The sequence below is a fragment of the Mauremys reevesii genome, linkage group 5 (assembly GCF_016161935.1).
Source record: "Mauremys reevesii isolate NIE-2019 linkage group 5, ASM1616193v1, whole genome shotgun sequence".
Lineage (NCBI taxonomy): Eukaryota > Metazoa > Chordata > Testudines > Geoemydidae > Mauremys > Mauremys reevesii.
In genome coordinates this window covers 63,312,614-63,329,107 of record NC_052627.1, presented here as the reverse complement: position 1 = coordinate 63,329,107, position 16,494 = coordinate 63,312,614, and the positions used below count along the sequence as shown (strand labels likewise).

The 16,494-nt window shown below is 42.0% G+C and overlaps 1 protein-coding gene and 1 long non-coding RNA gene across 4 annotated transcripts in view; one reads left to right on the top strand and one right to left on the bottom strand.

Annotated features, from left to right (window-relative positions):
- The window catches only part of C5H4orf45 (chromosome 5 C4orf45 homolog), a 105,688-nt gene that overhangs the window by 24,763 nt on the left and 64,431 nt on the right, over nucleotides 1–16,494 (top strand). The gene's annotated exons all lie outside the window — the stretch shown is intronic.
- On the bottom strand, nucleotides 4–13,726 carry LOC120405562. Its single transcript, XR_005598672.1, has 3 exons — nucleotides 13,597–13,726; nucleotides 2,428–2,592; nucleotides 4–236 (listed from the first exon to the last, which is right to left on the bottom strand). It is a non-coding gene; the product is annotated as an uncharacterized LOC120405562 (long non-coding RNA).

Genomic DNA, 16,494 nt, shown 5'->3' with positions numbered 1-16,494 from the left:
GACTCTCTAGTCCTATAATCAATACAAGGTTATTACAGGCATTTCTAAGCAAAAAAAACAAAAACAAAAAACAGTGAAATTAATCAGTGCCAGGATAATACTTAGATTATTTCTAGTTATTTCAAACATGAAGTGTTCTGAGATCTCTTGCAGTATCCATTTTATATTTAGTATATTGGTTAGAAAAGGGTCAGGCCTGTTCACTGGTGTCTTCCAGTTCCACTTTTCCAGCAAAACTATTAGAAATGTAAAATAGAATAATCAGCTTTAATCCTTGACAATATTGATATCACAGTATTATTCAGGGTAATATCTCTGCGACTTTTATATAGTTTTCCAATAGCATGATGCAAATTCCATTCATAGCAAGTATAGTCCACTATCTATCATTGCTATAGACTTTGTCTCTTTTTTGCTGACTCTTCCTAAATTACACTACTCAATAGAATAGCATATCAGAAATTCTTTCTGAAAGGGTAAATTGGTATTTGGAAGAGACTCTGAAGTCTCCAGTCATAGCAGGAAGTAGAAGAAATGACAACAGGAAGGCTGCATTTCAGCTGGAGAAAAGTGCCTGAGTTGCAGATTTCTGATTCAAATTTGGATTCATATCTGAAGTTTCCCAAAGGTTTAAAGGGTGATCAGCTCTGATGTCTTGGTTGCAGCCCATGAAGGGAAGTAGATAATATATGTATATTGCAATATCTGGAATAGATTATACATGAATATAATGAACCCACTAGCTCATTATTCAGTGTCTTCCCTGAAATCTAAATAAAATGGAGGGGGAAGGATGTAGCCAAAGGAGAATTCTGTATTGCCTAGCCCAACATTTAACCAGTAGCAGTCTCACAATGTAGCATACAGGAAATGGTAGTAACCCTCAAGAGTCTTAGGGGGATCTAGGTTGGGAGTAGAGCAAGTCAACTTTTCACCCCCCAAAAAGTGAAACATTTCCCATCAAAAACAGTTTTGACAAAATATTTTGACCTGACCTACTTGGGAGAGAAAGCCAGAGGTTTATGTGACTAGAAGCAGCTGCCCAGAGACAGCAGCCTGGCAGCTGGTTGCAGAGAGAAAGCTGCATGGCAGACAGCCTGACTGATGCGACTGAAAAACCAAGAGCTGTGCATAGGCACACCCAGTTGTTGGCAGAGGGCCTGCAATAGCAGCAGCAGGAAGAGGATACAGCTTAGCAAGCTGAAGGCATGGGACATGTGGATGGCATATGGACAGTGCTGAGAGGCCACATCAGGACCTGAACCCTGGCTGAGCACTCTTTCCGAGATCCAGAAAAGCACTTAAGAACACTCTTAACTTTAAGCATGTGAGTAAACTAGGGCTGTCAAGTGGTTTAAAACTATGATTAATCATGATTAATTTTTTTTAATTGCACTGTTAAACCATAATGGAATACCAATGTACATTTATTATAAATATTTTTGGATGTTTTTCTACATTTTCAAATGTTTTGATTTCAGTTACAACACGGAAAGAAAGTGAGCACTCTACACTTTGTAATATTTGTTGTTATAAATATGTGCATTGTAAAAAAGAAACAAAAGATAGTGCAATCTACAAGTCAAAGCATGAAGGGGCATATGAATGTTTAGCATATCTGGCACGTAAATACCTTGCAATGCCAGCTACAACAGTGCCATGCAAACACCTGTTCTCTCTTTCAAGTGACATCGTAAATAAGAAGTGGGCAACATTATCTCCTTTAAATGTAAATAAACTTGTTTGTCTTAGTGATTGACTGAACAAGAAGTAGGATTGAGTGGACTTGTAGGCTCTAAAGTTTTGCATTGTTTTGTTTTTGAGGGCAGTTATGTAAAAATAATAATTCTACCTTTGTAAGTGCATTTTCATGATAGAGATTGCACTATGGTACTTATGAGGCGAATTGAAAAATAATATTTCTTTTTTACAGTGCAAATATGTGTAATAAAAATAATATAGAGTGAGCACTGTAGACTTTGTATTCGGTATTGTTTAAATCCTCCAAAATATTTCTAATAAATTTAAATTGGTATTATTAACAGTGTGATTAAAACTGCGATTAATCACTATTAAATTTTTTAATTGAGTTAATTTGTTTTCAGTTAATTACTTGAGTTAACTGAGATTAATTGATAGCTCTAGAGTAAATCCATTTCCCCCCCCCACACTACTTAAATTTAAGCATATGCTTTTCTCATTAGGTCTGGAATGCTCAGCTCTTTGCACAATCAACCCATGCATGAGTAAAAGTATTTCTAAATGCATTTCTAAATGTATTAGTACCTTGAATGTTTTGCAAAGGCATAGATATTATTGCTATGGAAACTGTCTCTATATCTGTAAGAAGAGGAGCTCCTTGTAGCTTGAAAGCTTGTCTCTTTCACCAATAGAAGTTGTTCCAATGAAAGATGTTACCTCACCCACCTTGTCTCTCTTATATTCTGGGTCCAACTGTTTGGTGGCCAGTGAAGATGTTTCTGCATGAGTATAAAATGATGAGGCACACAGAAGGCATGCTAGATATCTTCAAGAAGGAAGTGTTTCAAAAGTTGTAGGAGGTGCACTAGCTCAGCATACTGGGTATGGTACCTGTGAAATTAGAAATACTCTTAACCATAGCAAAAAGAAAAGCAGAACACTTCTGTTTTATTCTTGCCTTCAATTTTTTCTTTGACGGTAACAGGTCACTTTTTGCTTTGTGGAAATGTGATCTGCATAAAATGGAAAAATTTCCACTTGTCATATATTCATGATTTTCTTTTGTGGTGGATTTCATTGGTTTCATTGCATAAAGCCACCCACCCCTTTTATTTTCCTTGGGGTGCAGAAGACTTGGCAAAAATGGTGAAATTTGTTTGTGGACAAATTCACATCTCCCCTCTCCGCATATCCATCTGAAAAACAGCATTTGCTAGTAGAAATAGTACATCTTTGCCCTGTATAGTCATGTAAACCTTTGTTAATATGTGAATACTCACAAAAGTATTGCAAAGCCCTGTATCTCTTAGCACTGCATGGACATGCCTAATCGGACTGACTTGATCACCAATTACTGTAGTCTTCTATTGGATTCTTTGAATCTATGCTTCAACATTACTGTGTATTATTGTTTATATTTTTAGATAGCCTAAGAAATATGTAAATCTTTTATTTTAACATGAATTTCCATAGAGTTAATTTTTGTTCTGGAGGAGAGGGCAAATTTCTTATATGCTTCTCAGATTTATGTCACTTGTAAAAGTTAAGCTCCTGCTCTTGTTTACACTGATGTAAATTCAGAGTAACTTTATTGAATTAAGTGGCTTTCCTCTGAAGTTTCACTCATATAAATGAGCTCACAGTCTGGCCTAGCTTTCATTCCACCAAAACCAAATATTATAAGTGTAAGATCATATATAGGCATTCAGACTTTTGGGAACTTAAGATGAAGGAAAAAGTAAAAGTAGGAGGGTGTTGTTAAAAGCCTGAAAAGAATTGAGCTGCAGCACACACAGAAAATCCCACAAGTTCAATCTTCATTATGGATGTGGTGACACACTCTTTGCTGTCTTCAAATGAGTATATTCCATAAAGGACTGCAACATGAACCAGTAGTTAAACTAGCACAGATGTTGCTGGCAATATTTGAAAGATATTTACTTCATGTTATTAGTGATTAACTTTGTGATTTTGTAAGGGGAGTCCTCCTCATGATTTCCCACAAGACATAATGTTTGTCTAGTTGGAAAGAGCAAATGACTACATTGTAGGCAGGTTTTGTAACCTAAATATTTCAGACTGACGTCATAATTACTTGGCCCAAGTAGGCCTCTTCCCATGCCTTACATCCTTCCTCCCCTCTATCCTTGAACCCTTAGCTTTTCAGAGTGAATGCCATTAGGACTTTCAGGGATGATCTAGCCCTGCCTTCCCTCTGTAGTTTCCAGAGCTCAGCTTGCGGTATTGCTTCCTTTATATTACTTTAGAGACCTTCTCTTTGCAACCTGAAGTGGGAGTGGTATGACCACCAGACTCTCAAGGTAACAGATGTGGGGATTTCCTACACACAGACATGCACTGGTTTAATTAAACTGAGTCAGTTACTCTGATGAAAACCTCTGTGTGGACACACTTATATTGGTTTAAAAAGTGGTTTAGCTTGCTCATGTAAAGTTAGGGTTAAACTGAGGTAAGCATGTCTCTACTCAAAGAAGGATTAATTTAACTAGCTTGCTTTAGAAGTCACTTTGGTTAAGCTGATGCAACTTTGTATATAGACCGGCCTTCGTAGGTGAAGGAGGGTGTTAGCAGCTGCAGCTTGCATCACTCTCTCATAAGCCTCCTTTACCTTTTCAGAATGAAAAAATAGGGTATCCCATATTACAGTAAAAGCCAGGCATACAGGAAAGAAGTTTCTCCATGTCCTCACTCCCTGTACTATATTTCTACTCCATAATATTAATTCAAGTTGCTCTTTATTTATTAATTTCCCTACTCCAAGTTTCACCATAAGTCTTGCTCCCCTCTGTAACAGTAACCGTTGGACTCAGTGGCTATTGATCCCTGTCAGGTGACAGAGATTTGACCTCTTGGAACAAATAGATCATTTAGTGTGACTGAGGCCAGGCAATAAAGCTCCATCTCTTTCCAACAGTCCTGTTTCACACCCTCACATCGTTGCCCTTTCCTTGGCTTTCTAGACTTTGGTCTGCTCTGTCCTTCCCCTCCCATCTTCTCCTTCCTCACTTTACCTTCTGCTAGTTTTTCCTCCAATCTTTTCTCCTCCTGCTCTTCAATCTATACCCTCTTTTCTTGTCTGTCATGTTTTGCCTTCCGACCCCAGATGTCCTGCTGTCCTGGCCATAAGTGGGCTACAGCTAGCCTGAAGAGCAGGCACCAAAGTCTTCACACCACCTCTCAGCTGTTCATAGGTTTATCGGGGACTCAAGGCACTTTTGGGGCCTGATGCACAACTGAGGTGGTTGGCAGTGGAGAAGAGTTGTTGTAGGGAGAGTTGCCTCATTGTAGTGTTCGAGTGTCCAGGGAAAAGGGGCTTAGACAGGAAGACTGGCTTGTTTTCTTCTCCTTCCCATTTAAGGATGAAAATAGGCCAGGAGCAGCACCTGAGCTGGGCTGCAGGTTACTAGTGCTCCGGCAAGTGTGCAAGCCTTTCTAGGAACACTATAATCTCAGCCACTCAAGTGCTGAAGGGGTTGACTGCTATGCGTTTCTTGCAGGAGATTTCTCTAGTACCAGGCCAGTGCTTCTGTTATACTGCTGTCAGATTTTAGTTCTCTTGGCAAAGGGCATAGAGAAACTGATTCTGCTCTTACCCTTGTGTAATTCTGTCAATGTCAGTGGAGTTACTGCAAATTTACATTGGCACAAGTGTCAGAATGAAGTCCATCAATGCTTAAATATTGATATTTTATTTAGCATGTTACATAATTGCACATGCTGTGCTGTAATCAATAGAGTAGTCGGGAAAAAAAAGCAGAGGCTTGATTTATACACAAATTGAGTCTTATGTTGTATCCTTCCTCTGTACTTAGTCTTGTCCATACAACCTTCTCCAGAGCAACATGTTTTATTCATATGTATCTCTGCAACAAGGGTCAGATGATAAAATGTCATCTTTACAGCCTGTGAGAGCTCAAAAATCTCTATAACTTGCTGAAATAATAGGCCGATAACACTCCACTTTCTCTTTCATCATTCATTAGGATTTTCTACATCAGACGTTCTGCAGAGCGTGCCTGTCTCTTGTCATGCTGCATGCGGCAGATTGGCTGTGTAACTGTCAGAACAGGGCCAACTATCTCTGCCAGCAGAGTCCATTGAGATTGGAAAACATGACAGTAAGAGAGGCAACCACAGAATTATGTTTTTACTAACAAAATTGGAAATTAATATTTCTCTTTTCTATAGCACTCTCCATGAGAAGATCTGTAAGTGCTTTACACATATTAAGTTTCAGTCCCACTCTCATGAGTGTCATCCTTATTTTAAATTAATTGTCCATGGCCACACAGAAAGGCTATAGTGGAGCAAGGAATAGATCTCAGCTCCTGATCACCAGTTGATTTTTAACCAAAAGACCATCCCTCTTCCTCATTGCCTCTAAATTAAATGCTAAACATTAGTGTAAGAAATAGTTAATTGTGACTCCGACATACCATTACCAGATTGTAGCTGGCCCTTGCATTAATGTGCCAGCATCCTCTATCCCCTTGCAACTGCTTCCTTATGCAGAGGCCAGTCACCCTTGCAGCTTTTGCTAGCCCTCCTTTCAGTACAAACCACTGCAGAGAGGATAGGGCAGAGGCAGAGCCCCCTTTGAACCAGCTAACTGAGCTGGCCAGTAATAGGGGTGTGAACATTGGACCCCCCTGAAAGGGTGCAGGGGGTGAGCTTCCTCAGCATGCTAAATAGCTCAGGGAGTCATTGTGTCTCCCCAAATCGCCATGCTTCCTGGACCTCTCGCTATGGTGGAGTGGCTCTGCACCACCTCATATGCAGGACTGTGCTTTAATGGCACAGTCCAGCCCAAACTACTCTAAGCCACAAGATGTCAACTATAGCTAGAATTGGAAAGTAAAAAAAGATTTCAAGATGTGTTCCCCCTCCCCATCAGACAAGGAGCTTGGTGACAACAGTAATGTATATCATACAACGTTTGCAAGTGCACAGTTCCTTTAACCTCTCTGTGACTCAGTTGCCCTTAGGGTCATTTTGGAAGAACAGGGATGACACTCAGACCAGCTATGCCCACATCCACAGCGTAGTTGGGTGTTTGACTATTATTTCACTACTGTTGACTTCAGCAGATATTAGGCATCAGAGTTAACGCCTACTTGAGGATGAATGGAGTTAATTTGCAGCTCTGAGCTACTGTGCTTGCATACACTCCACGTAATTCTCAGTGGCATTTGTTTCTTCCTTCAGCTGACAGTAGTGCATTGGTTCACATTTGGAAGATTTCCTTTATCAACTATGAGGCCTAAACTAGTTTTAAAAAACATTAATGGAAAAGGATGATTTTTGTGTCCTTTACAGATCCTCATCTATTTAAAACTGAGTTTTTTCCCCTCCTTGTGTTTCCCCTTCGTTTTAGAAATATGAGGAATTACAATTGCTGACTTCCTATGGACTAGGGAAAAATAAGGCCCTCAAAATAGGCAGAATCCCGAGCTGCAGCTTAGCCCTCTTTTGAAGGAAAGGTACTAGACGAAGAAAACTTCTTTGTGAAATCGCTAACTACCTGATAGGAATTTGAGTTGAACAGGTCTGTAATACTGAAACAAAAAGTTTAAACAATCTGACTTAACATCTCTTTCCTTTCCAACTGAGAACTGGAAAATTGAGAACTGTGAATTCAGAGTGTTACAACTTAGGTTTCTGTCTCTTGTGATGTTACTAACATTATTCCAGAGACACCTGTAGCAAAAAATAGGGATGTTTAGACTGGATATTTCTAATATTTTTTTAAAAAATTATATGTAAAAACATTCAAAAGCCATAGAGACCATAATTATTTTTTTAAGGTGACTCCAAAACAAAAATGTTAAAATTGTAGTTTCTTTCATAAAAAATGGCATTGTGGGATCCCACATTAATAGCCTTTAATTTCCAAATCAAGTGTGCTCAGTTTTTAAGTGAAAAGATTATTTTTCTAATTGCCAGTAATAAACATTCTGCAATTAAATTCATTTTTCAGTAACACTTGTGCATATCCAGGGTCATCAACAGGTTTGCACAGAGATAGGCGATACTTAAAATTGTTTGCTAACACATGTGAAGGAATGGAAACTAGCTCCTTCCCTATTAGCTGTGTTGACTCTGCAGGGCTCTTTTTCTTTTTTTTAAAAAAACAAGTTAAAATTTATATTAAATCACTGAAGCAAGCAGACACTACAGAATACATATGAGTGAATCTGTTGACTAATAGGATGCCAATTTTACAATAGAATTGTGTCTTCAGTTCTGCAGAAACTGATTGGGTCACCAGAAAAACGCCAATACTTTCTACCAAAAACAACCAAAAAAACCACGAAAACCCCACCACAACTCACACCATTGGCTTTATCTAATCCCTAGCTGGCCTGTTTGTAAAACAGATTAATATTATTGAACTACCTCCACAGGGTGTTTTTGAGATTCAATTAATATTTGCAAATGCTTTGACATACTCCGCTGCGAGTGACAAATATGGTACTGTGTATATAAAACAAATCTTACTAAAAGTGATGGTAAACAGTCACTCATAACACAAGTTAAGTCCCATGAAAATGGGGAATGTATCATTCATATACTTCTAAAAATAAAATACCTAATCGTCTTTAAAAAAATCCTTCTCTCTTTTCAGTAGGAAAGTGTTTTTCCCTCTACTTTGGTAGCTCACATGTTCCTGTACACCATTTTGCAGTGTTTAGATTCTTCCAACATACTTCCATTTCTTGAATATCTTGGGTTTCCCATCCACCTTCCTATTGTTCTATTCCCAGAGAGAGTTTAAGGGGCATCTCCATAACATATATATGAGGTTTGCATTCTTTTCTCCACATTACCAACATGTCATATTTTGTCACTTCTGCCTGCATTCTGGACAGTTTCCAACTGGACAGTTTCCAACACATTTCAAAGAATTTCCTGCTGGACTTTCAGCCTTAAAGAGGTGGATTTATTGCACAACTTGATCCACAACCTAATATTTAATAGAACAGTTCAAATCTCTGCTCCTTGTCTCTGGTATGCAGTGTTGTAGCCATGTCGGTCCCAGGATATTAGAAACACAAGGGGGATGAGGTAATATCTTTTATTGGACCAACTTCTGTTGGTGAGAGAGAAACTTCTGAGCTGACGCAGAGCTCATAGTTAATGAGAGAAAAGAATTTTGTAGATAGAAAAGACTAAAATTTACAAAAATCAATTATGTCCAAGCAAAGGGATGGATGCTCATCAGCATGGACTGGGCGGGAATGTTACACTACTATAATATTAATTCTTTACAGCTTTGTCTTAATAATAGGTGAAATGTATTTAATTTAGAGAGAAAGAATCAGTCTTTATCATCCCAGGTAGTGACATCTATAGGTAAGGATTCTAAATACTTTCCATTATAAGGCCCTGTTTTCAGTTCTTATAAATTGGCCAAACTTAAACCTTTCAAGTTGAAATTTTCAATGTCAGATGTCTGTCTCAAACTGTTTTTTTAAGTTTCAGCTAAAATAGTTCTGACGTTTCTCAGACTGAGGTTGGGGAAGAATACTTTTACCCATGTTAAAAAGAATTCTTAACAGTTTTACTGAGAAGCTCTAGCAGCTCCATGCTTTGGAGAAGGGACTTGAAATTTGGCAAGGGGTAGTGATGGTTTTCAGGATGTGCTTTTTGACGTTCTTCTGAAAATCTGCCTTAAACATTTGACCAAGTTATAAACCTTTTAGAAAAAAATCTCATGTTGTACATGCTCACTAGAAACTTGTTACAGTTTGGCAACTAAATGATCTGGCGATTTCATCTGCCCTGAGCATGCTCCATCCCTCACAGCTCCTACATGCCAAGCAGACTGCTCATGAGCCATTGGCACCAAACAACTCACAATACTCCAGCCCAGGGCTGCAGGGACTGAGATGAACTTTCCCTGCAATTGCTCCTCCTATGTGTTGGGTGCTACTGGGTACTGCAATTTAGAGCAGGGAGACTCTGTGTGCTCAGTGCACCCCCCTGGCTAGAATGCACAGAGGGCTCCAGAATGGGAGGAACAAGGATGTGAAAGAGACACAAGGCAGGGAGCCAGGGGCAGGAGCTTGAGGAAAAGGAAGTGGATAAGCCCTGGGCAAGCATGGAGTTAGGAGTATAAGTGGAGAGACTGAGCATGAACAGAAGACATGGACGGATAGGAACAATGTGAGAGATGGGGGGAGCCATAAGGATAGGAGCAGGGATGGGACAAGAGCAAGATTTGGGAGACAGGAAAATGGGTAGGAGCCAGAGACCATAGCACCAGAGGAGGGGACAAGGAGAGGCTGGGTGAGGGTAGCAGCAGTCTAAAAATTCTAACTTGAGATGTTCCCTTTATGGGCAGATTGGTTTGTGAACATGAATTGTTTATCGATTTAGAGGGGTGTGTGTGGTGTGTGAGAGAGAGTTTTAAACATTGAGATTGTCTGTACAACGTTGAAAGTAGTAATCACTAGTACTATCGACAATGAAGGCTAATCTTGAAAGTTAGTGCTGTAAATGGCAAAATTTTAAAGTAAAACTAAATTCCCATAGCTCTGCTTTTGACATCTATACAAATAATGAGTTTTCAAATGGCATATGACACATCCAGATTGGTTCAGTAGGAAAACAGGTTTTTGTTTTTTTGGATAAGGATAACCAGATGGACAAGGATTGTATAAGTATTGGCAACGGTAATGCTGTTGAAAGGGTGACAAAATGTGTTAAGTTAAAGTTGGATACTCAGCTTTTCATCAACATTAAATTAAAATTGCAATCTGAACATGCCACTCCATTTTGTAAATTCATCTGCCAAAAAAAGAGAGAACATGAACAGCAGAGGCTAGACTATTTTCCCCTTTTGTGGATATCATGAGTGCATAATGTACATAAAAAAGAAATCAACATCAAGAGCCTGATTTTTAGAATTTTAGACATGCAAATGCACTTAGAAAGTGAGCTCATTTGCATGCCTAATTTACAAGCATATGGTAATATGTAAGCCTAGAAATGGTGCAAGTTGGACATGCCTTCCCCCGCCCCCATATACTTTGCCATTATTATCCACCTCAAAGTAATGATGGGGAATGGAAAAAATTGGCTTCAGGAATAGCTTAAAGCTAAGGATATATAATTCTTTGGTAATCATGGCCCCTCTGTCAAGACTGAAAAGAAGTTGGATACCATTCAGATGAAGCATCTCCATATGTCAAAATCATCCAGTGGTATGAATTCAAGTTGAATGAAGAGCTCTGTCTTCTAAACTGACCAGGTTCTGTTCTCTCAAATGGTTGCCCAAGGCTCTGTAAGGTGTTACAGTCATCTCCTCCAGATGCCTTCCAATTTCCCTTCAAGAATCATCTTCAACTTTGATGCAATGAAGCCAAGATGGAAAAGATCCCCCAGAAGACCTAAAACACTATGGCTGGAGGACATTGTCAGACACCTGTCCTTCAGAGGACTTCTCTCATGTAATGCGCCAGGTTTGGCTCATGACAGAACATCATGGAGGCGCATAACTTGTTCAGTGGCCTTTCCACTGTTCAACCAACAGCATGAAAACTATCCTTATTTCTGTCTTGGGAGAGAAACAATTTGACCAGAAACAGGCTATTAAGCTCTGCATTTAGAGGATCTGCAAGCATGTACATGTTTGAACAGATGTTAAATGGCAAAAGCACAGCTCCATCTCCTGACAGATATGCTACAGTTCTCTTAGAGCAGTGGCTCTCAGCCTGTCCAGGTTACTGTACCCCTTTCAGGAATCTGATTTGTCCTGTGTACCCCCAAGTTTCACCTCACTTAAGAACTACCTGCTTACAAAAATCAGAATAGAAATACAAAAGTATCACAGCACACTATCACTGAAAAATTGCTTACTTTCTCATTTTACCATATTATAAAATGCATTAGAATATAAATATTGTACTCAACTCACCACTGAGGCACTTCCTTCTGGCTACATCTGTGGAATAGCTCTGCTTACATTTCAGTGTATAGTACATAGAGCAGTATAAACAAGTCATTGTCTGTATGACATTTTGGTTTGTTCTGACTTCATTAGTGCTTTTTATATAACCTGTTGTAAAACTAGGCAGTTATCTAGAGGAGTTGTACCCACAGAAAACCTCTGTACCCCTGGCTGAGAACCACTGTTTTAGAACTCCCAACATACAGCTCTGTGTTCAAATCCAGTTTCTAGACAGACTAAAGTTTCTGAAATTGCTCCAAGAACTATATATTGTAACTCTTCATATATATTAAATTTGTTGTCTGTATATTGAGATTTGTCAGTTAAATACACAACCCCATGATTCATATCTCAATCAGCACTGTCTTTGGCTTGGAATCTCTGAGCCAAATTCATTCTGGTGTAACTCTGTGGATTTCAGTGGAATTACACCAAGAGAAGTTTCTGCATCTGCATCTTATACAAATGGGAGATATTTGTGGTGTCAAAGGACCCCCCACACAGAATTATTCTTTTTGATAAAATGGATAATTGTATTAAGCAGAGAAAATATGGTAACAATTGTCAAAATTCCCCCCTTATTGCTGTATCTGCAGCCTCCAAAAAGTATGCTGGATGCTTTACAGAACACAAACAGGTGCCCTGCTTTGAAGAGCTTACAATCTAATTTTAGACATGTCAGGATGAGCAACAGTAAGAACGCTCTGAAGGAAAGGAAAGACAAGGATTATAGCCAATAAGATCAGAGTTACTTAGTTTACACATGTCCACATCTTGTGGTCTTCGTCATTATAATTATTGTTGATGCCCTTTGGTGGAATACTTCTGCAATGCCTATTTCAACCCCACTCAGCATAATCTGTAGTGGTTAACCCCTTCTGTAAGGACTCACCTTTCCCTTTCAAATAGCACTTCAGCATTAAATCTGATGTTTACGTATTAGCCACTTTTAACACAATAGACCCACTCCATTTAAACAGGCAATATTTGTAGTGGACTGCATATCTGTAAGGACTCAACGAGGTATCTAGTCCAACTTGACTATAGGAAACAAAGCAGCATTTAGGAAAATCAATAGAAAGTTACTATATTTGAAATATTTCAGAGTAGGTCAATATTTCCCTGACTAGTGGGAGATTTCAGTCAGGAGACCTTGGCACTGAAGTAGCTTTTGGAGGCTTCTTCCGAAGAGTAAGAAAACAGGATTTGCTTAGCCTGCACTGCCTCTGAGTAATCAGAAGCCCAGCTGCAACCCATAAGCAGCTATCAGCTTTGTGCTTGTGATGTCACTGTGGCACTGGGAACATTTTTCACATTCTAGGACAGCTTGGATGCAGTCTGCTAGCCTAGGGAGCTTATTAAACAGTCAAACTACAGACAGTGAAGCCTTCCATTTTGCAAAGTAAACTTTTCATTTTGCTAGGGTGATCACGTATTGAATAAGCCTTTCAAATGCAGTGGGTGCATGCGGGTTTGTTTTTTTAAAAATATCACTAATGCCAGCCAACACCAGATAAACCCGAGAACATCAGAGCAGATTACATCGAAGTGTGGAATCATACACCATCCATGGCGGTTTCTTCCTACCTCCCCCAGCGGTGACAGATTATTTCTAGGGAACATATTTCTTAGTTGTAAATATTACTAACTGTAATGTCAAGAATTCTGTGTAACACACTTAGTACGTAAGCAGCATTTTAACCAGAGGAACTACACTATTTTATTTCAGTGTTGGCAGCTCTTAGGAATAATGTGATTTTGAATACTAGTGAAGGCAGTCTTACAATGATGTAAAAAGAGAGATGAACCAGCCATATCGTACTATAGCTGTAGCCTAATGGAAGATACACTGAAGTACAAGCCCAGAGACCAAGGTTTCATATTATACTTTGGGATGGGGGTGTAACAGGATCTCTACTCACCACTGAGGCACTTCCTTGTGGCTACCTCTGGGGAATAGCTCCACCCAATCCAACACCCCCTTCTGTCCAGGAGTTGCAGTGCTTCCTCTCAGTCACTCGGGGTGCTCCTTCTTCATGGCTCAGCTCTCTGACTAGGTCACTAGGTATAGTTATAGGTATCAAAGTCTCAGCGGACTGGCTATCATTCCCAGCCAAGCTATGCCACTTCCCCAGTGGCTGGTAGGGGAACCCAGATCTGCTCACTACTCCAGGTTCCAGCCCAAGGACCCTTGGACAGGGCTGGCTTTAGGCCAATTTAACAATTCCCCTGAATCGGGCCCTGCCCCTAAGAGGGCCCCGCACCCAAGCCCCGGTTCGGCGTACCAGCAAGAGCCAGTGCGCTGTACCGGGGTGGCCTGGCTTCCCCAGGGGGCAATTTAAAGGGCCTGGGGCTCCCAGCAGGGGCTTTAAATTGCCGCCAGAGCCCCACTGCTGGAGCCCTGGGGTAGGGCTGTGGGGCTCTGGGGGCTACTTAAAAAGTCCGGGGCTCCTGTTGCTTCTACTGCCCCGGCCCTTTAAATAGCCGCTGAAGCCCCGCCGCTTCCCCAGGGCTCCCTCGGCTATTTAAAGGGCAAGGGGGGTAGAAGCAGGGGAGCCCCAGGCCCTTTAAATAGCCGCGGGAGCTCTGGGGTAGCGGGGGGGCTCCAGCTGCCTCTGCCGCCCTGGTCCTTTAAATAGCCGCAGGAGCCCTGTCGCTTCCCCAGGGCTCCGGCGACTATTTACAGGGCCGGGGAGGTGGAAGCAGGGGAGCCCCGGGCCCTTTAAATAGCCTCCGAGCCCCAGGCTGCTGCTGCTGCTGCTGCTACCCGGGGGGAGGGGGAGGAAGAGGGGAGGAGGAGAAGGAGGGGGCACTTACCATACAGGGTGGTCTGTACCACCTGTACCCACACCCCCTGCCCTGCCCGCACCAGCCCCTGCCTGCAGCCAGCCCTGCACCCCCTGCCCTGCCTGCTGCCAGCCCATCTGCAGCCAGCCCTGCACCCACTGCCCTGCCCGCACCAGCCCATCTGCAGCCAGCCCTACACCCCCTGCCCACAGCCAGCCCTGCCGCACCCCCTGCCCTGTCTCCAGCCCACCCCTGCTGCACCCTACTGTGGCCCTGCCCAAAGCCAGCCAGCCCCCCCCACACCCCTGCTCGCACCAGCCCTACACCCCTGCCCTGCCCGCACAAGCCCCGCACTCCCTGCCCTGCCTGCAGCCGGCCCCTGCCGCACCCTCCTGCCTGCAGCCAGCCAGTCCCGCAGTCCTCTGTCTCCAGCCCTGCCAACCTATGCCGCACCCTCCTGTGATCCTGCCTGAAGCCAGCCAGCCCACCCCACACACCCCTGTCTCCAGCCAGCCCCACACCCCTTGCCCTGCCTGCAGCCAGACCCTACCTCCAGTCAGCCCTTGCCCTGCCTCCAGCCAGCCCCATGACCACTGGTGCCCTGCAGTTCCCAGGGCAGTAACCCTGCACACCTGCTTCAATGAGGGGGGCAGGGAGCAGCTGGGACCCACACATGTGCACACCCTAGTGTGACCAGACAGCAAGTGTGAAAAATCGGGATGGGGATGGAGGGTAATAAGATCCTATATAAGAAAAAGACCCAAAAATTGGGACTGTCCCTATAAAAATCGGGACATCTGGTCACCCTAGTACACCCCCAGGGAGTGGTGGGGACCCACACATGTGAAACGGAGCTCATTTCTAGTTCAGGCCCATCTTTTTAAAAAAGATCTTTAGGTAGGGTTAACGTACATCCGTATTTTCCCAGACATGTCTGGCTTTTTGGTTCTTAAATCGCCATCCGGGAGGAATTTTTAAATACGGACGTATGGTAACCCTATTCGTACAAAAAATACATACTGTGGCACATCCCTTAAATCAGAACTTTTTATAGGGAACCGGTCGCTAAGAAATGAAAGGCTTTTTTTTTTTTTTTTAAGTCATCCCTGCCAGGGCCCTGCCGAAAATGTTTGAATTGGGCCCCGCACTTTCTAAAGCCGGCCCTGCCCTTGGATCAGTGGCAAAGGTCTGCATCATCCTTGCTGCCATATCCTTGGGCCATTTCCTATTCCACCTTCATCTTCTGGGTAACTCTTTCTTTCAGGGCCAAGATCCCAGGGCTTCTACTCTTACCCTAGGTTTCTGTCTCTGAGTTTCATACCTCCAGAGAAGAATTTCAGGCTTCCACACTGTAGCCTTCTTCTGCCTCACTTCCTGGTCTTATACCAGCCCTGCTGCTCCTGCTCAGCTGGGCTCCATGCTCAATCAGTGCTTGCCTATCAAGCCTAACTCTCCTCCAGGTATGGCTTACCAGGTTACTTAACCCCATCGGAGCCACATTAACCCTTTTTGACAGGATGTCACTGTCACTCATCAATCTCACAGATAATTAAGAACTTGCATCCAGTCACTTCAGATAGAGCTCTTGGTACCATTTCAAGCTCTAATATACAAGAGCCAAGTATCATGCACATTACTAAAGGCTTTTAAAAGAAACATGCTAGTTAGGTGCCTCTGTAATCCACACTAATAAAGTATCAGAGGGGTAGCTGTGTTAGTCTGGATCTGTAAAAGCAGCAAAGAATCCTGTGGCACCTTATAGACTAACAAACATTTTGGAGCATGAGCTTTCGTGGGTGACATGCATCCGACGAAGTGGGTATTCACCCACGAAAGCTCGTGCTCCAAAACATCTGTTAGTCTATAAGGTGCCACAGGATTTGTTGCTGCTTTTACACACTAATAAAGTGTCATCTCTACAGCTAGAGTACATATAGAAGCTTATGACCATGATGGGACTTCCATGCTAAGAGAACTGCTTCTTTAGCTCAAGTGGGAAAGATTCATAATTTACATCCACATGTCCCAGGCAG